A 14,704-nucleotide genomic window follows, 5' to 3' on the forward strand; every position below is an offset into this window, starting at 1 on the left:
TGGTAAAAAAAGCACTTGTGGGTTTAACCAATCTTGTTTTTTTGTACAATTCTCCTTTAAGGGGGTGTGGCAAGGGGTGTGTCCTATGCCTGCATACATTTGCTGATAGGTGTCCCTCGTTTCCATCTCAAAAAGTTGAGAGGTATGCTTTATTTGTTGTTATAATATATTATTATATTATAGAAAAGAGGATTATGGACTTTATATGAGGACATGACGCATGATTTGGTAAAATAGTAAAAAAAGATGACATATTTATTAGAGTGCAAAAACAGATAAAGTAGCATATTGCAATAAATACACAGACATTGATAAATTCATATATATATATACACACACACCGGTAACATGTGGTATATTACAATATATATATATATATATATATATATATATACATATACAGCGGATGCATGATACGTATATAAAGGCTCCAAGTTCAAACATGTGGTACTAGAGGGCGAGGGCCCCTGAAGGTGTCTGATCCGGGAGCTGTGAGATTACAGACCCATGGAAACAAGGGCCTACATAAACATATCCCCAGGAGGATAGGGGTCTCCATGTAAAAATCTGGATTGGTGCAAAGTGGTATCTTCCAAAAAAAAATTATGTTGCCAAGAACAACCATAATCCACATGTTAAAGCTGAATTCCCCCCACCCCACAAAAAAATTCAAGCCAGCAGCTACAAATACTGCAGCCGATCTTCGGATCAGCTGTCTGGTGCAGCTGTCGCCATTGCCTGTAAGGGAACCCGGCAGTGAAGCCTTTCGGCTTCACAGCCGGTCCCCTACCGCGCATGCGCCCGTGGCGGAGGAATGAGTAGGGGGCCCAACTCCTGAGAGATGGCGCAGCTGCCTCGTCTCCTGGAAGTGGGGAACGCTACCTGTCAAAAACAGGAGGAGGAGGCGAACAAGCGTAAGTTCCACTTTTGTGTGGAACATCGCTTTAAGTGCATTGTGCTCGAAAAATCCTGACAGGGATTATTATTATATTAGGAAAAAATATTTTTAATCCTCATGCTGCTAGCATTAGTGAATAAATAAGAAAGTACCGTATTTATCGGCGTATACCGCACACTTTTTTGCCCTGAAATCAGGGCAAAATCGTGGGTGCGCGATATACGCCGATACCCGCGCCGAGTTTGAACACTGCAGCGGCATATACCGAGCGCAGTACACCCGTGTATCGTCGGGCAGGCTCGGCTCCTCTCGCGCTCACGTCCTGGACGTACACCGCAGAAGGACGCCGGACACGACGAAGAGGACACCCGAAGCCGCAGACAGATGCCGGACCCGACGAGGCCGCCGATGGACGCCGCGCAAGACACCAAAACTGTAAGTACTAAAATGTTTTTTTTTACAGGAATGCGGGTCCACTTTAGGGGTGCGTGCTATCATATTATATCATATTTACTTGTTTTACGCATTTGTTTTACATTTCTTCAGTTACTTTCTGGATTCTTGCCTAGGCAAATGATGTCATACATACCAGGAGTCTTCAGAAGGGGAGGAAGGGAGGAGAGGAAAAGGAGGGGTTTTCCCAGGTAAGCACACTCTCCTGCATGCATGCTTGCGCTAAGGGTAAATGGATTCCAGGAAGCTAAATTAATAATTTGCGCTTACACAAGAAATGCTGGGGGTTGTTTTTCAACATGATTTCTCAGAAAAGTAAAGCATGAAGACAAGGATGGATGGGGGAGTTTTCTTCGAATAATAAAAATTTATTAAACAGTGTTTGTTGGTTTGTGGTGCTCATATGCAGTGAAGATCCGCTTTAAGGTGCGGGTACAGAGCATTACCACTGAAATCAGTGGAGGCAGCTGACAATTTTTAATGCCGCATGAAAGCGACATGCTGATCATTTTTAACACAATGTTAACGCTCCTGTGTATGCAGCACTGCGTGCAGGGCCGGATTTTCCACAAGGCCACCGAGGCCAGGCCTCGGGGCGGCAGTGGGTGAAGGGGCGGTGCCGCTCCTGCGGCAATATCTCGGGTGGCGGCACTTGATACTTAGGCAGTGTAATGTACTATTTTTAGCCGCCTGCCGCCGCCCCTGCTGGAGATAATGTCTCCGCCGGCAGCCATTTTCCAGAAGACCACAGACTAGTTATAAACGAGAACGGAGCCTGCCGAGTGGAAAGGGGTGGCGGGTGGGCGGTGCCGCCACTCAATTTCTATTGTAGTCACTCGGCAGGCTTCCTTCTTGTTTATAACTCGTCTGTGGTCTTCTGGAAAATGGTTGCCTCTAATTTGTTCCCCCTCAGCCTTCAGTAATGGCGGCGGAGACACTGCTGCTGGGATATAAAAGGGCTCTAATGGGGGGGGGGGGGCACCTGAGATGTAAGGAAGCACTCCGCTGGCTGGGGACAGTGACACCTGAGATGTAAGGAAACACTCTGCTGGGCACAGTGACACCTGAGATGTAAGGAAGCACTCCGCTGGGGACATTGACACCTGAGATGTAAGGAAGCACTCCGCTGGCTGGGGACATTGACACCTGAGATGTAAGGAGCACTCCGTTGGCTGGGAACAGTGACATCAGGGCTCCCACTCATTCTGCATTATGGTGAGTTGAACCATTTCATTTTATATTACATTGTAATAATAGATAAGTCTGTGATGGGGATATTTTATGGGGGGCTTTATGATGGATGACCTTATATGGGGGCTTTTTGATGAGGAGAATCTGTGATGGGGGATCGGCGGCTGTCTCGGTTCCTCCTCGCAAGAACTAACCCCCTTCATGCGAGCTATATCCATGACTGTATCACTTGGCCCCTGTGTGTGTGTGTGTGGGGGGGGGGGGGCGGCATTGAAGGACCCGGCCTTGGGGCGGCACAGGGAGTAAATCCGGGCCTGACTGTGTGGTGTCTATTGTAATATTCATGGCAGGCCCTGAAGGGCAGTTATAGGGCTTTAGAAATGCACAAAAAATGCCGCTTTAACACACGGTATTGATACATGTGTGAATGAGCCCTAAGGGTTACTGTATATGTATCAGCTCACAGTAATGTGCACAGTGTCTGCACACTCTGTTACCCGGCAGTCTCTCTCTTTAACCAATTACTGCGCATGTGCTGGCTCACGTTAATGTGAACAATGTCCGCACATACTGTATTTCTGGTTTCCTGGACTGTGTCCTGGGATCATAATGTGAGGCTTTATGAGGGTTACTGGACATGCACCAGCTCATGTTAGTGTACATAATCCAAGGGAACAACATGTTTAGGCAATAGAATTGTTGGCGTCACCCGGGGGATTTTTCTGTATTCCTTTATATGTTAAGCAGGAAAACCTAAAACCCTGCATTTACACATTTGATTTAGCCTTTCTGAAGTGTTTCTCACCTATTCCTACCTGAGGTTATAAATAACTGTTTAGGCTCGGTTTAAACTTGGGCATGTCTTCAAAGTCGTCTGACTTTGAAGCCGAAACGCACAGCGCGACTTCAGCGCAGCTTATAAACGACTTCTTTAACTACTTGCCGACCAGCCGCCGCAGTTGTACTCCGGCAGGTTGGCACATTTGCGTGAATCGCCATCATTGTACGTCAGCTCCTTAAATCGTTATGGGAGGTGCGCGTGCCCGCAGCCCGAGGGCCGATGCACGTGGCTGGTGGGCATGATGTCCGCCGGGCACCTGCGATCGCTCCTGACAGAGCGGGATCTGTATGTGTAAACACACAAATCCCAGTTCTGTCAGAGGAGTAAAGACAGATCGTGTGTTCCTACTAAGTAGTAAGAGCTATATGTCTCCTTCCCAAGTCAGTCCCATCCCCCCACAGTTAGAACACACAGTGAGGGAACACATTTAACCCCTTGATTGCTTCCTAGTGTTAACCCCCCCTAGCCAGTGACATTTATACAGTAATCAGTGGCCATTTTTAGTTCTGATCGTTGTATAAATGTCACTGGTCCAAAAAAGGCTCAAAAGTGTTCGATCTGTCCGCCGCAATGTTGCAGTCCTGATAAAAAAAAGCAGATCGGCACCATTACTAGTATGAAATAAAATAATAAAAATGACATAAATATACCCCCTATAATGTAAACGCTATAAAAATTTTATGCAAAACGATCAATATACGCTAATTGTGATTTTTTTTTTAAACAAAAATATGTAGAAGAATACATATGGGCCTAAAGTGATGAAAAAATTATTTTGGATATTTATTATAGCAAAAAGTACAAAACATTGTGGGCCAGATTCTCGTAGGAGCGCGTAACTTTATGCGGGCGTAACGTATCTGATTTACGTTACGCCTCTGCAACTTAGATGGGCAAGTGCAGTATTCTCAAAGCACTTGCACCGTAAGTTGCGGCAGCGTAGCGTAAATCGGCCGACGTAAGCCCGCCTAATTCAAATTGTGAAGATGTGGGCGTGTGGTATGTAAATTATCCATGACCCGACGTGATTCACGTTTTTCACTTACGGCGAATGCGCCGTCCGTGGAATATCCCAGTGTGCTTTGCGTCAAAGTACGCCGCAAGGACGTATTGGTTTCGACGTGTACAGAAATGACGTCCAGCCCCATTCACGGACGAGTTACGCAAACAACGTAAAAATTTCAAATTTCGTCGTGGGAAGGACGGCATACTTAACATTGGTGCGCCGGGAAAAGCCTAACGTAAACGGCGTAACTTTACTGCGTTGGCCGGGCGTATGTTCGGAAATTCGCGTATCTAGCTGATTTACATATTTCGACGCGTAGATCAGCGTACACACCCCTAGCGGCCAGCGTAAGTATGCAGTTACGATCCGACGGCGTAAGAGACTTACGCCTGTCGGATCTAAGAGATATCTATGCGTAACTGATTCTAAGAATCAGGCATATAGATACGACGGCACAACGCAGAGATACGACGGCGTATCTGGAGATACGCCGTCGTATCTCCACTGAGAATCCGGGCCTGTGTTTTTTTTTCAAAATTGTCACTCAAATACAACCAAAAGAAAGCTCTATTTGTTGGGAAAAAAGGCCATAAAGTTTGTTTGGGTACAACATCGCACGACCGCACAATTGTCAATTAAAGTCACGCAGTGTCGTATCGCAGTGCCGTGCCGCAAAAAATGGCCTGGTCATTAAGGGGGCAAATACTTCCGAGGCTGAAATTTTTAATAGACATAGGTGTGCGCAGCCCATTGCATTAAGGTGTGCACCCCAAAGCTCAAACACATATCCGTGTGTATGTGTATATATATTGACTGTGTCATTAGAGCAGTGGACGGTGTCAGTAGGGCAGAAATTGGTGTCAGTAGTTTTTATTTTTATTATTTTATTTTGTATTATTTTTTACAATTTAATTGTTTTCATTTTTATTTTTAGAAGCCTTTGGTGAAGTATCAGGGGTCAGAACAGGAGGAATGTGTGCCACATAGGGTGATTAGGATGTGCCCAGGCACACGCCTATGTTAATAGAAGTCAATGCAAGCTGTCCTGAAGCCACCCCCAAGTAGTAGGGTGAATCTCGGGGGATCAGGAAGGATTTTTTTTCCCCTGCTGTTGGATCATGCTTTGCTGTTTTTTTTTTTGCCTTCCTCTGGATCAACTGTGGTTATAGAATTGGGTATATGGGATTGTACGATATTTTTTATTTTATTTCTTAATTTTTTTATGGTTGAACTAGATGGACTTGTGTCTTTTTCAACCTGACTAACTATGTAACTATGGATATTGTTTCACCTTTACATATTTTAACATAAAGTGTTTCCCTCAAGTCCAGCAGATGGCAGCAATGGCTCACTGTACATAGACTAGAAATGATGGGCACAAGTAAAGTAACATTATGGTTTGCAACTAAAATGTATCTAAAGTCAAAACCGTTTTTTTTTTTTTTTTTTTTTTATCGAGTAGGGAAGAACTTGAACTCCTGTCAAGTTCAGTGCTGTCCAGGACTCCATTAGCCCTGGTTCACACTGGGTACGATTTGGAACGATTTGAGATGCGATTTGACATGTCAAATCGCATCTCAAATCGGCGGCAATTGTCGGCAATGGCACTGTCCTAATCAGTGCGACGCCGCATCTGCGATTTCAAAAAGTAGTTCCTCTACTACTTTTTGCGATTTCGGGCCGCGATTTACATTAAATTGCGGCCGAAATCGTGGCAAAATCGCGGTAAAATCGCGCATTTTACCGCGATTTTGAATTCGCAGCAGTGTGAACCTAGGCTTAGAGAGATTTCCCACCACTTTCTGCCCCGGGATTAGTTGATTTTGCCCCTATAGCTGTCATTCTGCTATAGGCCGGGCAGGATGTGCCTAAATTAAAGTGACACTAAATGATATCCTTATTCTCTAAAAGAATCCATATATACACTACTTAATGGCCTGTGATCATTTTTCATTTTATTAATTCCTACTGTGCTTTTGTGCTTCCTTGTAACATCTTCTATAATAAGGTGACCAGATTTTTTTAATGAAATCCGGGGACATCTTTTTTTTTTTTACTAGTAATGGCGGCAATCAGCAACTCTTCCCATCACCGCCGTCGCCCGCCTCACAGCCTCTCAAGTCTTACCCTCCGGGCCCTTGGTACTACTGGGTGGGGAGCGGAGGAAGATCACTCCACTGGGGAAGGCAAGGACATAGGCAGCGCATGCGGCTGGCCGGGACTTAAAGGGTCACTAAAGGAATTTTTTTTTTTTTGCTAAATAGCTTCCTTTACCTTACTGCAGTCCTGGTTTCATATCCTCATTGCTCGTTTTTGCTCTAATCCTTCTCTGTTCTGAACACTTCCTGGTTGTCTGTTTCCTGATGAAAAAAGTCATGGGAGCTTTCTCTCTGTGGTCACTAATGAAGGAGGTGTGATTACTGTGTGTCTAAAACTAGGGTTGTCCCGATACCGATACTAGTATCGGTATCGGGACCGATACCGAGTATTTGCGGGAGTACTTGTACTCCCGCAAATACCGCCGATGCCTGGCCAAATACTCAGCCCCCCCACCCCCCCCCCAGCCGCCGCTACATCGCATCTGTGGGGGGACATGGCTGCATATGTGTGGGGACATGGCTGCATATGGGGGGGGGACATGGCTGCATATGGGGGGGGACATGGCTGCATATGGGGGGGACATGGCTGCATATGGGGGGGACATGGCTGCATATGGGGGGGACATGGCTGCATATGGGGGGGACATGGCTGCATATGGGGGGGACATGGCTGCATCTGTGGGGGGACATGGCTGCATCTGTGGGGGGACATGGCTGCATTTGGGGACACATTTAAAAAAATGTTTGCATGGGTTGCGCCTCATATATGGGGAATAACTTTACGCCGGACGTATGACTTACGCAAACCGTGTATATTATGCTCCGGGCGCAACTACGTTCGTGAATCGGCGTATCTCCCTCATTTGCATACTGTATGTGCATAGAAAATCAATGGGAGCGGAAAATGCGCCCAGCGTAAATATGCGCCCACGATACGACGGCGTAGGCAAATTACGTCGGTCGTAGGAAGCCTATTTTTAGGCGTATCTCAGATTGTGGGCACGGTGCACAGATACGACGGCGCATAGCTACACTTACGCGGCGTATCTCGAGATACGTCGGCGTAAGTGCTTTGTGAATCCGGGCCTATATGTTTTTTTTGTTAGAAACACTTCTAAAAGCGGTCAAAATGGACATTTTAAGCCTGGGCTACTATCTGTCAAGTTAAATCGTTAAGGAGAGGTTGTAATAACGTTCCGTGTACATTAAAGCGAAGTTCCATCGAAAACATTTTTTTTTTAAAGTCAGCAGCTACAACTACTGCAGCTGATGACTTTTAAAATATGGACACTTACCTGTCCAGGGCGCCCGTGATGTCGGCACCCGAAGCCGATCTGGCTCTCGGGTGCTGCCGCCGCCATCTTCGTTAAAGCTTCACTTCCTGGTTCCCTACTGCGCATGCGCGAGCCACGCTGCGTGATCTGAATGGTCCCTGCTGTCTTTTGGGACCTGTGTGTCTCCCAGAAGATTGCAGGGGGGATGGAGGAGGCGCCGGATGTGGCATAGATATCCGCAGATATCTATGCCCGGAAGTGGGAGCAAAATACCTGTATTATACAGGTATTTTGCTCCCCCTTTCCCCTGAAAGGTGCCAAATGGGACACCGGAGGGGGGGGGGGGGGATTCCGAAAAGCGGAAGTACCATTTTTGGGTGGAACTCCACTTTAAGCCTAAGAGAGGGTGGCTGAGTTCCTAGATACAGCGGGACCATAGAGAACAGGAAGTCTCAATGAATGTTTTTGAGTTAGGAGTACATACGTGAATAGAATTTATTTTTTCAACCAGAGTTTAGTGTCACTTTAAATTGATAATATGATGTCCCTTTTCTCTAAAAATAATTTATAAATATCCACTACTTAAAGTGGAGGTTCACCCGGAAATGTTAATTTTTAACATTAGATTGATGCTCATTTTGTCTAGGGGAATCGGGTAGTTTTTTTAAAATCGAAGCTGTACTTACCGTTTTAGAGATACATATTCTCCGCCGCTTCCGGGTATGGGCTGCGGGACTGGGCGTTCCTATTTGATTGACAGGCTTCCGACGGTCGCATACATCTCGTCACGATTTTCCGAAAGTAGCCGAACGTCGGTGCGCAGGCGCCGTATAGAGCCGCACCGACGTTTGGCTTCTTTCGGCTACTCGTGACGCGATGTATGCGACCGTCGGAAGCCTGTCAATCAAATAGGAACGCCCAGTCCCGAAGACCATACCCGGAAGCGGCGGAGAAGATCGCTCTCTAAAACGGTAAGTACTGTTTCGTTTTTAAAAAAACTACCTGATTCCCCTTGACAAAATGAGCATTAATCTAATGTTCAAAAAAAAATTTCGGGTAAACTCCCGCTTTAATGATCTGTAATCTATTTTACATGCAATTTTTTTTTCTGTGTTTTTTTGCCTCCTTGTAATGTCCTCCATGAGCTCCTGGACCTTTCATTTTCCTTCTCACTTTTGTTTGTTTGGAATGAGCAACCCACATTAGTTGTGGTCATGTGCACCGCTTTATGCACATTACAAATCCCATAGGTCATAGTCCCTAGCCCATGTCAGGAGCGAGCAAGAGAGCGTTGCTTTATTACGATATGGAGAACAAACATAGCCACCCTCTAACAGGAAGTCAGATTACAGCAGCAAAAAATAAATAAATGGAGATCTGGAGGAGACTGAGAAGGTACTTTTTTGAGTTAAAGCGGTATTAACCACTTGAGATCCGCGCTGTAGACGAAAGACGTCCACAGCGCGGCTCTCAAGTGCCGGGTGGACGTCCCATTTAGGGGGAGAGGGAGAGAGAGAGATGGACAGTGTAGTGTAGTGTGTAATGGTCAATAAAGGAAACAGGTTGGTCAGTACTACTGTATTGCTGGAAGGGACTCAGGGAGTGCTAAAAGTCTGCAGGTTAGGGGGCGCAAATTACTTGCCTTTCCCTGGGTGCTGACAACCCACGCTACGCCACTGCTCATAACATATGGACCTCTTCTATCCGCCATGTCGGTGGGTTTATTTTAGGTTCTACATTTTATATTTATTTGTATTAAAAAAAAAAGTTAAACAGATTCAGTTAAAGCGGAGGTTAATAGCCAGCAGCTACAAATACGGCAGCTGCTGACTTTAAAAAAATGGACACTTACCTGTCCAGCGCGCCCGCGATGTCAGCAGCCGAGGCTGAGCAATCGCTCGGCCCTCGGCTGCTTCCGCCGCCATCCTCGTTGAGGGAATCAGTAAGTGAAGCCTTGCGGCTTCACTGCCCGATTCCCTACTGCGCATGCGCGAGGATCGTGGCGCGCCGTCACTGGTCCCAGTGTTTCCCAGAAGAGAAGGCTGGATTCCCCGCGGGAGTCAGAACCCGGAAGTGTTGCAAATACCTGTCTCAGACATGTATCTGCACCCCCCTCCCCCCCCTGAAAGGTGCTAAATGTGACACCGGAGGGGGGGAGGGATCCAAAAAGCGGAGGTTCACTTTTTTTGTGAACCTCCACTTTAAGTAAAACAACTAAAAAACAAATACATAAATAATGCATGCAATAATGTCTATAAGTAATCAGTAAATCTTTTATTTAACACACTGTACACTGACATGTATCTATGCAAAACATGAGCTCTGGTCTTATCCACACAGTGACTGGAGCAAAGTTCAAGCCTACCCTTCATTCAGACTGGCACTCTTGCTTTTAAAGGGGTTGTAAACCCTTGTGGTCTTTCACCTTAATACATTCTATGCATTAAGGTGGAAAACCTTCTGTAGTGCAGCAGCCCCCCAGAGCCCCCCCTTTTACTTACCGACTGGGACACACAAAACTCTATAATCTCTGAGGCTCCATTCACACATACAGGGCCGTCTTTAACCACCTCAATACTGGGCACTTTCACCCCCTTCCTGCCCAAGCCATTTTTCAGCTTTCAGCGCTGTCACACTTTGAATGACAATTGCGCAGTCATACAATGCTTTACCCAAATGAAATTTTTATAATTTTTCCACACAAATATAGCTTTCTATTGGTGGTATTTGATCATCTCTGCGGTTTTCATTTCTTGCGCTATAAACAAAGGAAGAGGGACCAGTTTGAAAAAAACACAACATTTTTACTTTTTGCTATAATAAATATAAAAAAAAATTTAAAACACATTTTTTCCTCAGTTTTGGCCAAAATATATTCTTCTACACATTTTTGTAAAAAAAAATCGCAATAAGCGTATATTAATTGGTTTGCGCAAAAGTTATAGTGGCTACAAAACAGGTGATAGATTTATAGCATTTTAATTTAGTTTTTTTACTAGTAATGATGGGCGATCAGCGATTTTTATTGTGACTGCAATATTGCGACGGACACATCGGACACTTTTGGAACCATTCATATTTATACAGCGATCCCTGCTATAAAAATGCATTGATTACTGTATAAATATGACTGACAGGGAAGGGGTTAACACTAGGGCCGGATCAAGGGGTTAATGTGTTCCCTAGGGACTGATTCTTACTGTGGGGGGAGGGGATTGACTGGGAGAGGTGACCAATCTGTGTCCCTATGTACAAGGGACACACCATCGGTCTCCTCTCCCTGACAGGACGTGGATCTGTGTGTTTACACACACAGATCCACGGTCCTGCTCAGTTACTGGGCAATCGCGGCCGCCGAGCACGGCCATTGGGTCCCCAGTGAAGCGCCCCCTAGTATGACGTCTGCCCAGAACAACAGGCTCTTCCTCCCCAATGCTTTCCGGAGGGATATGACATTGGCGGCCCTGGATTGCTGTGGGAGAGCCTTATGCCACGTACACACAATCGGAAATTCCGACAAGAAAACCGTGGATTTTTTCTGACGGAATGTTGGCTCAAACTTGTGTTGCATACACACGGTCACACAAATCTTGTCGGAAATTCCGACCGTCAAGAACGCGGTGACGTACAAGACGTACGACGAGCCGAGATCAATGAAGTTCAATAGGCAGTTTGGCTCTTCTGCTTGATTCTGAGCATGCATTGTTTTTTGCTCGACGGAATTGCATACAGACGAGCGGATTTTCCAATAGGAACTTTCTTGTCGGAATTTCTGATTGTGTGTATGCAGCATAGCAGATTGTTTTGTGTTTGGCAATGAAGGAGAACCTACCCTTGAGGATCTGCAAGATTATAGAGAGGCTATGCTCGGTCTTGCAGGGGACTCAGAGCTTAAATCTGATATCGGAATATTTGTTAAGGAAAGAACAGCATCTGGAAAGGGCATACAGAAAACTGCTAGAACACGTTCAGCAGTATGCCAGAGAATCGGCAGTGGAAACTCCGGAGATTGCCGTCCCCAAAGCTGAAGTGCTGACAACAGGGCAGAGCGCTGCTAACCTCTGCCCAGCACCAATAACATCTTCTGGGTTCTACGGACAGGAAATGGTGAACCTCTATCCCCATACACCAGTTATAGAGACTGGGGATTCAATAGACTTTTCTGCTGCGGAAGAACGGGAAAGGAAGTCGGCCTTTCTCCCACAACACTGATAGGGACATGGGATTTGTCTGCCAGCAGCATCTGTGGAGTTACCAGAAACTTCTTCAGCTGAAGCGCTGACAGGACAGAGGGTCCAAGCAATGGTTTCACTAGGGTTGGTGTCACCCGGTGCAATAAAACATGGTGGTGCCACCCCCCCCTCCACCAACTATAGTCGCCCCCCAAGTTAGGGTTGCCAACTCATCCCTTTAAAACAGAACACATATTAATTACACAGGTTCTGTGGCTGATTAAGGAGGTAATTAAACTCACTTGGTGCCTTATTTGCATTAAATTAGCCTCAGAACCTGTGTAATTCATATGTGTTCTGTTTTAAAGGGATGAGTTGGCAACCCTACCCCCAGTACAGATGCCCCTCCACTAAGTATAGACCCCCCTCTGTCAGTGCAGACCCTCTATGAAGTATAAACCCCCTACATCAGTATAGACCACCCCCTCGATACAGACCCTTATCTCTCAGAATAGACCTCCCCCTTCAGTATAGACCGCCCCAGTATAGATCCCCCTCCATTAGTACAGACCGCACCAGAACAACCACCCCCTCCATAAAAAAAACACCCCCCCATTAGTACAGACCCCCCCCAGAACAAACCACCCCCCTCCATTAGGGCAGACCCCTCCAAAACAAACCAGCCCCCCCTCCATTAGTACAGACCCCCAGAACAAATCACCCCCTCCATTAGTACAAACCACCCCCTCCATTAGTACAGACCCCCAGAAAAAAACAACCTACTCCATTAGTACAGACCCCCCCAAGAACAAACCACTTTCCTTCATTAGTACAGACCCCCCCAGAACAAACCACCCCCTCCATTAGTACAGACCCCCCAGAACAAACCACCCACCACCATATGATATAGCTGTGACCAGCAGCAGTGGCGTCACTAAGGTTGGTGTCACCCGGTGCGATAAAACATGGTGTCACCCCCCCACCAACTATAGTCGCCCCCCAGTACAGACCCCCCTCCACTAAGTATAGACGCCCCCTCTGTCAGTGCAGACCCTCTACGAAGTATAAACCCCCTACATCAGTATAGACCACCCCCTTGGTACAGACCCCCCACCCTCAGTTTAGACCCCCCTCCATAGTACAGACCACCCCAGAACAAACCACCCCCTCCATTAGGGCAGACACCCCCAGAACAAACCACCCCCCCTCCATTAGTACAGACCCCCCAGAACAAACCACCCACTCCATTAGCACAGACCCCTTCAGAACAAACCACCCCTCTCCATTAGTACAGACCCCCCCAGAACAAACCACCCCCCCCCTCCATTAGTACAGACCCCCCAGAACAAACCACCCACCCTCCATATGATATAGCTGTGAACAGCAGCATTACCCACCTAATCAGCAAGACCCCCCCCCCCCCCCCCCCACACACACACACACACACAACACCTCACCTCTGGCGGTGGAGGACATCACCCCCCCCCAATCTCAAGCTGACCCCCACCCCCCGCCCGTTACGGCACCAGCTTGGGTGGCTCAGGTACACAGAACACCCGAGCTGCAGCTGTAGAGGAGAGGACAGTGTGCAGCCGCGCCACCCGGGTGGAGAGCAGATCGAGACAGTCTTGGGCAGGAGTGAGAGACAGAGGAGGAGAACACGTGGCAGGCACGTCCGCGGCACTGAAGGTGTGTCTCGGCTGAAGAAAAAAAACTGGGAGCAGTACCATAGACATGTCGTCCTAACAGCCAGATGAGAGTAAGGGAGATGAAGCAGCCAGATACCTTCCCTGCAACAGATGGCACCCCAGAATGATGCCAGCAACCCAGCAGAAGGGCTGGCAACAGGGCAGAGTGTTGCTAGGCTCTGCCCTCAACTAACAGAAAGGGAGTTCCAGCAGCAGACGGCGCCCCAATTATGACACCAACCCAGCTGATGCGCTGGAGCCGGATCTGTTACATTGCACTTTTCTCTTCTACCACTAGGTGGAAGAGTTGTTGGTGTCAGTGGGAAGAATAGTGCCCCATTGTTGGTGTCAGTTGAAGGAATAGTGCCTCATTGTTGGTGTCAGTGGGAATAATAGTGCCCCATTGTTGGTGTCAGTTGGAAGAATAGTGCCCCATTGTTGGTGTCAGTTGGAGGAATAGAGCCCCATTGTTGGTGTCAGTTGAAGGTATAGTGCCTCATTGTTGGTGTCAGTGGGAAGAATAGTGCCCCATTGTTGGTGTCAGTTGAAGGAATAGTGCCTCATTGTTGGTGTCAGTGGGAATAATAGTGCCCCATTGTTGGTGTCAGTGGGAAGAATAGTGCCCCATTGTTGGTGTCAGTGGGAGGAATAGTGCCTCATTGTTGGTGTCAGTGGGAATAATAGTGCCCCATTGTTGGTGTCAGTGGGAAGAATAGTGCCCCATTGTTGGTGTCAGTGGGAGGAATAGTGCCCCATTGTTGGTGTCAGTGGGAGAAATAGTGCCCCATTGTTGTCAGTGGGAGGGGAATAGAGCACTATTGTTGGTGTCAGTGTGGGGAATAGCGTCCCATGTCAGTAGGAGAAATGGTGCCCCATCATTGGGAGGAATAATGCCCCATTGTTGGTGTTAGTGGGAATAATGGTGTATTGTATCAGTGGGGGGGAAAATTCCCCATGGGCCGGAAAGTGGCGAGCAAAGGGCCGCAGTTTGGAGATCACTGCTCTAGAGTTTAGTAAATGAGGTGAAGCTTCACATTGAAAAGAATACCCAATCGCATGCAAGGAAAATCAAATAATACCTT

Source organism: Rana temporaria, chromosome 5 (genome assembly GCF_905171775.1).
Source record: "Rana temporaria chromosome 5, aRanTem1.1, whole genome shotgun sequence".
NCBI classification, from domain to species: domain Eukaryota; kingdom Metazoa; phylum Chordata; class Amphibia; order Anura; family Ranidae; genus Rana; species Rana temporaria.